We start from the raw sequence: 9892 nt of genomic DNA, 5'->3' as shown, positions 1-9892 counted from the left end.
ATCGGATGGAGAGTCAGGGGAACTTGTTCTCCGTTCCTGCTTCTTGGTGTGAACACAGGCCTCTTAATCTCTGCGTGCCTCAGCTCCCTGGCTTTGGGGAAATGCTATTTGTGTTGTTCTATTCTATTCTATTCTTATTATTCTACGGGGAAAATATTTTTTCTCGTCACCTGCCCCCATGTCTTTCTTTAGGTAGCTTCTATTTTTTTTCCAGCTTAGGGACAACGGTGACCATGTGCGGGTGCGCGCACGCGGGTGTTGTGCCTGTCGGCATACATCTCCAGGCACTGTGCAATCTTACGCGGGGGTCTACTGTCCCTATAAGATACACAATCATTTCCAAGCTGAAGTAGCTTCCATCCATCTGAGAGATGTAAAGGGCTTCCCTTACCCTTGTCTCCCAATATATCCATCCTCCCAAAAGCCTTTGGTTGTAGGGCTCTGCCGTTATCCCACCAGGCTGGCTGTCTCCTGCTTCCTACATGATCTCTGGGGGTCTTTTCCAACCCTATTTCTCTATGACTCTGTCTCCCTTAATGCATAGGAAACTGAGGCCCAGCGAGAGCTGAATGGCCTTGCCCAAGTCGAAGGGGCTGTCTGTGGTGGTTCAGAACCGGGTTTTGCAGGCTCCGGTGCCCAAACCCCTTGCTCCTTCTTGCTTTCACGATGGGCTGGGAGAGTTGAAATGACGCCGGTCTCTGATTCTGGGTTCTCAAGACGCCGCGCGCAGCAACAGGGGAGGGTTGGTGCCCGGGGGAAATTGTCTGCGGTCACGCACTGAGGTCAGTGCCCAGGCTGGTTTCTGCAGGTCTCGTGGCTCCTGTCCTCGGGCTCTCTTGGCTGGGATGCACTGTGTTTTCAGGGAGGTTAGGGAAGATCACCGCTGGGGGGAGGTTAGGGAAGATTTACCAGGTGTGGGGAGGGACCTGACCCACCAAGACCTTCCTGCGTCGTGTCAGAGAGGCCAGCAATGAGGGGCATTATGGATTAGCTGCAAAATTTTCTCCCACCTCCCAAAAGGAATCAGCATGGCCTTGGAGCATAGCTCTAGCTGCTGAGGTTTTGCCCAAGCCTGGCTGAGAGAGGCCTGCTCTTGTCCTGAAAGGCAAAGGTCAGGTGAGTCGCTCCTCTTGAGACAGAGGATGCAAGACTTAGCCTCACCTGGGAGCTTAGGGGCCTAACCATGGGATGAAAGTGTTTTATTCTTATGGCTTTAGTGCTTCTGAGTCTTCCTGCCTCCTTCCCTTCCAGTCAATGACCCACAACCAAGGTGATTATATGATTGCATGATATGGCATCGCTACCTCCTGCACCTGATCATTGGCCATGGGATCCATGTTGCAGCAGGAGGCTCTTCTAGGGGTGAAGTGTCTTGTGCAGAGAATCAGTCAACAATTTGGCTACTTCACTGTAGACTATAATGCCCCCAGAAATGGCAGGTGCTTTAGGAGAAACCTCCCATCCGTGCATAAAAATAGGAGAGGGGTAGAGGAAGTTTCTGCCTGACCCTCAGCAGGTTTCCAGTTCATGCCCTGAAGCATGAGGATTTGGGTATGCCTCGTCCATCTCGCACAAGGCCAACCAGCCGCAAGAGCACAAATGAACGTCTGTCCGGTTGTTTTTCCTCTTCGCGCTGTGCTGCATTTGTAGTCATCCCAGGAAGTTTAAATGGAGTGAGAAATTGTAGCTCTGTGTGGGAGCTGTGTCAGGGGCAGCAAACACCTGGAGTGGAGAGAGACGGCTCGGTAATCCCAGACCAGCCCGCTGCGCAGAGACACGCCTGAGTGCATGTGTGCGTACGTCAAATGAGGCGATGCGTTGGAGGTGTACGCTCCTTCCTGCGGCCGTGCTCACGTAAATGTCTTCTTTTTGTCTCATTCTGTCTGGAAGCAGGTCACCGGGGCTGGACACAGGCCAGGGGGCCCCAAAATGCTCATTATTATTATTATTATTATTTCTGGACAAGAGGAACCTGATACTAAAAGTTTGCCCGAGGCTACCAGGAGTCTAGGTACGGTGCTGCAGGTTACACATTGGATAACAATGTCTGTCTTCCTATCCGTGTTATATTCATGGCTTTTTCATCTCAAATGCTACCTTGTGCCCACCAAGAGGGAAGAGCAGTACCTGGTTTCTCAAACTGGTAACTTCAAACTCACCACACATTGAAAGAAGGGAGAATGCAAGAGGTGCTGGCCTGGCACACCATCCCTACCTATGGAAGAAAAGTCATCATGCCACCTCCTTGGTGATCAGAAAAGACAATGCTGTTGCAATACTGGACTTTGGAGGAACTCAACCTCTTCAGGAGAGTTTGGGATCCCTATACCTCAGTTAACACAAGGCCACCCCAAAATAGGTCTGTAACCAGTGACCTGAAGGAGCAAAGGGGACTCGAAAAGAACCCCTTTAAGCTGCCTAGCTAGGCAAAGACCAAGGTATGGGCTTGCTGCTACGATATTATAGTCACTTCATTGCTGCAGCAACCAAGCCACCCCCATGTAGGGACTGCAAGCATCACCAGAAATCATGCAGCCATGTGAGTGAGGAGTGAACCTGCTGTGCACATCCCAGGCTGTGCCCCTGAAGTCAAGCAAGCAAGGAGAACTTCTGCTCAACTCTTGCATGGCAGCTATGTCATAGCTGGCAGGAACTGGTGCACATAGCAAATGAACTCATGCATGGTTAGAAAGAGGCTGGAGGACTCTCCACTGCTTGACGTCTTCACACTAGGACTAAATGTCTTGGTAGGTAGTCAGAGTAGCTAATTGTAACTCACTCTTCCAGATCTGTGCTTGCTTTGCTCGCCGGATGTGCTGCCTGATTGCAATGAGAATCGTACTTCACAGCTCCAGGAAGCAGATACTCACCTCTCTTGACTGTCAAAGCAAGTAGAGACCCACCACATCTATTCCTAAGATGGAGTCAACCCTCTTTTGAAAAATGCACTTGATCCACAGCTCTTCAGGCATTTCTCTCCTCTCAGTCAGTCTAGTGCCATTCACTGAGTGCGTCTACAGGTGCACATGTACTCCGCAGCAACTGAAATTACTGCACAGTACAGGTGCATGTCTACATGCGCACACCCATACTGCGCAGGAAATATGGTGACTTGTGCCAACCTATGAAGTCTTTCCTGTCCAAGTGCAAGGGGGCTAGACTCAACGATATTGTGAGGTCCCTGCCAGCCCCTAACATCTATGAATCTATGACTTGAGTGTAAATTTGATACCTGCATCATGCAGGTATAAAATTTATGCCCGATTAGTTACTGCGCAGTAACGCACGTGTAGACACCTTAATGTGCAGTACCACTGTGTGTGTGGACTGGCTTGGAGCTAACTTTAGAGACAAGTTAGTCCACACACAGCTTTAATGCCTGCACGTGTAGACACGAGCCTATGCCCACTTACTGTGCAGTAAATTTAAGCCGGTGTAAATGCACATGTAGACACGCCCACTGTGTCTGGGGAAGAAAGTCACAGCAATAGCTCCAGCAGAATGGGGCCCTCTGCCATGAAGTGGGTGGCTGTGAGCCCATCACCTCTATGCTTTGAGCATACATACATCCTGTCTCCATGCGTGGGTCTGTAGGAGCTCTGCATTTCCTTAGAGCAGCACATCTCACAAAGTTCAGGGTTAAATAGCCCCCAGGCTCGTTCCAGCGAGGGTTGGCTGTGGATGGAGTTCAGAGGCTGAGCACTTTTGGTGGGCAAAGCACAGCATCCCCACCATAGTCATTTCAGAGAGGAAAGGAAGAGAGAAGGGAAAAGACCCAGACATGGACATCTCACAAAGCAGGGGAGAAAGGCCAGACGATTCAGGAAGTCCAGTGGGGACTTTGCATGGCAGCAGCACTTGCCTGGCAATGCAAAATCCAAAATCGAGATTCATTTCAATACTGTCTAGATTTGGGGCTGGAATAGCAGGAGGGCAGCAGACCAAGACTGCAATGCACTGGCAGTGCTAGGAGGGTGACTGGCATAGCAGGGGCCAGCTACAGCTTGGAAATAAGGTGCATTAGTGATCTCTGCAGGTCAGGGGGGTGGCGTGACTTAGTCCAGCCACCACAGGCAAGGAGAAGACCCCCTGCTCTATCATTGTAGCCATTGCGCTATGATCCCCATGGCCTTATAAAGCCAAAAAGCCCTGAAAGCTAAGCACTTAGTGCCCTTTGCTGTGCCAAGGGACACAGCTTGGGTGGTGGGATTTAAGGCAACACTGGCTTGCTGATATTTCAGCCTCTCGGCATGATTGCTGCCCTCCGTCCCAGGCCGCTGACCCCCATTCCCAGTATGAATCGGCGCCTTCACCAGGTGCTTGGCTGTGGAGGAAGAGGGCATCACACATGCACGTGTCATTTAACCGGTTGTACTTTCGTCCGACTGCTGACCGTGCTTGTAACTATGGTATTTGTAGGACGCGTAATGAAACCAAAGTCATGGGAAACCTCATTGCACCATCTGCTGGGGTTAAGTCGTGGATTCTCCATCTCTTGAAGTCTTATTTGGAGGAGGCGCTTTAGCTAAACACGTCATTGGATTCGGTGGCAATTTATCCGAAGATAATGCTGAAGATAAGCCTAGAAGAACGATGTCTTTTCTGGGCTTCAAATCCATGGACTGTTTCCTGGAAGGTAAGGAGACACCACCAATATTTTTCCCGGCTTACAAGGTTTTAGCAACATGCAGACAAGGTTTTACCGCATTTCCCAGCCTAGAAGGCAATGAAGTGAAGGAAGGAGGGGGGCACGTTCGGCACAGTTTGGCCAGTGTGGGTTTGTCCTCGAGGTGACCTCTACATGTGCAGTGCTGAGGTCTGAAGGTGCCAGGGAGCCGACACAAAGCGTGAGCATATTATATTCTTTAATTACTGTTGCAATCATAACATTTTAACGCTGTCAATGAGAGATAGCTCATAACCGCAGGCTAGAATCCGTGCCACTTGGGGCTTGTAACTAAAACTGCAGGATTAATTTGATTAATTGATAGAATTATTTTCCAAACTACTCTTTTGTTTATGAAGGCTTAAAATGCTTGCCGCCTGTACCCTCCTGGTGTGTTGCAGAGTGGAGATAAAGCCGACTGAAAATAATTAGTATGGCTTAATTTAGGGAGAAAAATAACCTCAAAAGAATTTTGCAGAAAATTTAAAGCAGCACATTTTACTTTGTTTTGGCAGGAAATATTATGGAGTTGGAAATGGGACTTTTATGCCTCATCTCTGCTATATTTCACCGGAGATACGTGCCTCCTAGGGAGAGGGATATTTCATTCCTCTGGGCGCGCACATCTTTCTTCCAGATCCGTAATGCTAATACCTGGACACCAGTTCTGCTCAAAGCAACAGGTTTTGCTGCAGGGTAGGAAAGCAGCCAGGTTTTAGCTTCTCAGTCCTAAGGAACATCTTTCTCAGGCTCTTTCAAGCCAGCTTTTCTGGGTGGTCCCCTCTTCTGCGTCAACCCCTGCAGAGTAGGGGTTGCTTCTCAACCCGTTAGATAAAGGCACGTTACTGCTACCAGGGTCCCCGCTCCTGCTGGGGGACAGCACAAGTCTTCCCTCTTCCTGGGTCTCCTAGGAAGATCGGTTTTGGCAGCTGGTTGGGAGAAAGCTGGTTGGGTCTCCATCCGTTTATAAGGGCAGGTGGCACAAACATGGGGCTGGTTCAGATGGGGCTGATCCTGCCTTGAGCAAAGGCTGCGCTCAATGTGAGCTCCTGAGGACACCCCTTCCCCCTATCCTCTATGATCCTGTCATTTCTTGTTGGTTAAGGAGACCAGCATTGGCCCTACTAGCTCTGCCTGGGGGACACGCACTCTGGTTGGGGTGAACGCAGCATGGTCCAGCAGCTTGCCTTCAATAAGTCCTTGAGTTCCCAAAAGCCAAGGGGGGACTCGGAGAGACCTACCCAGAGCAGACAGAGATGCCACCACGTAGGCAGGTGCGTGCTTCAGCTCTTGTTCCTGTTATAGAGGCTCTTTGGGTGGTAGTTTTTGCTGCAAGGGAAGCCACTTTTTGGGACTAAGTGATTCAAAGGGATGCCAAAACACTGTTTAAGGCCGAATGGCTAGCTGGGAATCAGACCCTATTGCTGCCAACGGAGCAAGGCTGATTTTGGTGGGATTGCATGGGTAGCCACGGGCTGGCTTTGGTCCCAAGCCTTCCCTTGGGTCCTACGCAGGCCAGCTCTATGGGGGACGTGTGATGTGGCCCTCAGTCACCGGGCTCAGAGACAAATGAGGGCCTTAGCCCTGCTGCCCAGCAAAGGGGAGGTCTCCTTCTAGTTCGAGTGATGGATGCCTCTGTATAGGCTAATAACACATTGGCCCCATCTTAGCTGCGTGAGCCTGACCTTGTGCCGGCGGCTGCAGCGGGCGAGTTCGCTGCAACGTGTCATCTGGAGCAAACCGGGTTCCTCTTAATGGCTCTAGACACAAGTCACCTCCCGCCAATGCCACTGGATCCCATCTCCATTATCTCTGCCCTCCACATCCCCCGTGAAGCTCTCATCCCCGCTCCCGGGGACGGCGCACCCCTCGGCAGCGAAGGTCGCCCACGGCTCCACATCCCAGCCACAGGGAAGGGAGAATTTGCAGCCGGTCCTCTCCCCTTTGGCCATCAAACACATGCAATTTGCTTCTTCATCTCTTCTGATCTTTGCAACCTGAACACCACCCCACACACACACCCCACTGCCCAATTTCAGCGCTGGTGACAGGGAACGGCTGGCGCATGCTAAGCAGGTCTCCTGCCGAGCGGGTGATCTTCGCAGATCTGAGCTCTTGCCTGGGAAGAAGAAACCCCCTGTCCGTCAGTCAGACTCAGCTCCCTAAAGCCCTCGAGTTTGCTGAGTCCTGCATTATCGCTGAGCCTCTCTGGCGCGTTTGACACTCAGAAGATTGCAGGCCTGTAATTCCAGCGAGAAAGGGGGAAGCTGGTCGGCTTTCAGCCGCGGATGATTAACTCTCGCGGCTCTGCGGATACCTGGGGAGAGGGGAGGCCAGAGCTGGTGCAGGTTCACACTCGCTGTGGAGCTTCCCCTATTAAAATGCATGAAGGAGGGGTCCGGTCCATTAATGCCAGTGGAGCCGCACCATCGCTGGGCCCCGGGGCTGCACTGGTGTGTGCCGGGGAGCACCCGGCCTGGCCATGTGCCTGCTGGGTTGCTCTGATGAGGCCTCTGGAAACCGGGCATAGCAATGGCTCTGGCTGCACCCTGCCACATGCACTCTCTTCCCACCTGGGAGGTGCTGCGTCCTTGCCCCTAAAGACCCTCATTGCCCACCATCCCTGGCTTGCAGCGGAGACCTCCAGCTCCACATAACCCCCAAGACCACTCCAACAGGAGTCCAGGTCTGGCCCTTCACACTGCCACCTCCACCCCAGCACCTCTGTGTCCAGAGGAGCTGGGAAGCCACGATCCCCAAATACCCTTGACCATCAAATAAAGGAGGAACTTCGGCAAGCTAATGCTTTCCTACGTGGTGCCGATTCATGAAGCTGGTGCAGACTTTCTGGCTGAACCCCCAGCCTCCACCCAAGGGCGGGCGTTCCCCGTGCCCTCGCGGCTAGCTGAGTCTGTTCTCCCTCCGCCTTGCAGGGCATTTTGCTCCTTCTCAGCGGACAAGCCAATGAACCCAGCTGACCCAGACGAATAAACAAACCCCAATGAAGAAATCAGGGGATGGCTCCACGGAGCCGAGCGAAAACGGTACGTCGCGCACGGGTGAATCCAGCGTCGCTCTTCTCCTCCCCGCCTCATCCGGCGGCTGGGTTTTCATTGGGGTTTCTTCCGCGGTTGCAATGAAGTGTTGCGCACACGCAAATGCTGCTCTTTGGAGCAACGGTCACTATTCACCGGGCGTGTTGTGCGCTTACTCCCCAAGGACAAAGCTGGGACAATCAAAGTGGAGCTGGTCCTGCTTGGAGCAGGGGGTTGGACTAGAAGTCCCTTCCCACCCTCACGTCCGGTGACTGTGCTCAGCTGGCATTGCGGAGCTGTTCCTTGTCTGACATGGGTCTTGGGGGTGCAGAAAGAAAAAAAAAGTCAGGAAGAGCCCCTTTTCTGCCCGTGCGTTACCGCTGAGTGTTCAAACTACACAACAAGAAGGGAAAACACCAAATGGCCTTTCCAGCTGCATCACCAGAGCCTTTTGGGGTGTATCGATGCTGCTTTTCCGTTCCACGAACATCCCCCCCGTAAAGCTTCATGCAGCCGAAATGCTTGCAAATAGATAAATGAACGGGCTCCTGAATAACAGGAAGGTTGACCTTTTGGGCGAGTTTTCTCCTCACTGAGAAGGCCCGGCCTGCTCCCGAGAGCGCGTGCAAAATGCAGCTGACCTGCCTCTTAAGCCGCCTGCCTCCCACTTCTAGCTTCAGGCCTTTAAGCTTCTCCATAACGTGTGGGGTATAAAGAGATGTGCCATGGTTGTCAAGCTGCCATCAAGGGCTAAAGATTTTATTTGAGGAGACTTATATATGCTCGGGAGTTAAAACTGGACCTTTGTTCCAAATTAGTCATTTTAATCTCATTCTTATTCCCCCTTCCACATACTCAGCCGACAAGGGAAACAGGAGCCAGTCCTCATCCGTAGGCCCCCAGGGGTGACCCCCGTAGAGTCAACCAAGCACCCATCACTGCTGACGAAGCCCAGGGAAGTAGTCAGCACTCAGCACCTTTGAACGTGAAGCCACAAGAGGCTGAATACCTAATCTCGACTATCATGGCTCGCATCTGAAAATGCATCTCTCCTGTCCCTGCGAGGCGATGCTGTGATCAGATGAATAAATCAGGCCGGAGACAATGAAGGGGAACTCATCTATACCTGCAAGGGCTGCATGGGTAAAAGCTGCACGTGTCTGATGGCGGAGGAGCAAATGCTCTCCCCTTGCACGCTCCGAGTCCCAGGACAAGGTGACGCGGGGCAGTAGTTATTCTGCCGTGGAGGGTGCCTGGGAGGTGGCCAAGCAAGGGGGGAGTGGGGCGAGCTCTGGCTCTGCACTGCCGGAAAGGAGCGCAAAGTCTGGCTCTCCATTCAACACAGCGATACTTCCACCTAGCTCCTCGGGAGAGGCTGTCACGAGCCCGGAGCAGATGTGATCCCAGCTGGACTGCACGATTCGGGACTTGTGCGCCACGGTCCCCCTGTATCGAGCGGAAAAACTGCATTGGCAAACTCGGTGCTGGGTTTGGGTGCTACGCAGGCACCAGCGTGCCCCTACGGCCGCATGTATTTCCTGCAGCAAAAGTGACACTGCCACTGCTCTTTCGGCGCTGTCCTGCGCTTTCCCGGAGCTCTCCGGTTCCTTCCACCCGGGCACCCGCCAAAGGGGCTTATGAACAGTCACCCAGAGGTTGCTTTTCCCCCTGTGAATGAGATCACAGTCACCTGAGCTACGGCAGAGCCCAGGTGCCAGCATCCAAGGAGTCTGCGCTTTCTGGGCTTTGCGGAGCGCAGGTTTTTCATCGGCGGTGAGACTGTCACGGGGTCCCCTGTGAGCATCCTCGGGCCCTCGGGGAAGGGCGAGGGATTCGAGTAAGGCAACCGCTGCAAACAGAGAGGGGCGCGCCGCAGAAGGCCCCGCGGTCCCGGGGGCACCGGGCCGTCCGTGCATGTCCAGCCTTTCAGACAAGGAGCCCAGACATCTCGCAGTAGCCTGGCCAGGAGGTGGCAGCACTTTGTGCATCGCGCCTGGCCGTGGGCGCGCACGGAGAAGTCCCAGCAGACGTGGGGCTGTGCAGTGCCTCCAGCCCAGGGGTGGGGGACTCAGCTGTGCCCCTGCTATTTTGACACCCATCCTGGAAAGCAAGTGGGGCTATCGGCCCCTTCCTGTACCCGACAGGAGCCCAGGCAGGGAGACCGCGCTACCTAGGACTGGGCAGCTGCCTT

Source organism: Crocodylus siamensis, chromosome 9, assembly GCF_052110815.1.
Source record: "Crocodylus siamensis isolate JL-2025a chromosome 9, ASM5211081v1, whole genome shotgun sequence".
In the NCBI taxonomy this organism is placed as follows: Eukaryota; Metazoa; Chordata; order Crocodylia; family Crocodylidae; genus Crocodylus; species Crocodylus siamensis.
This window is presented reverse-complemented; position numbering follows the sequence as displayed.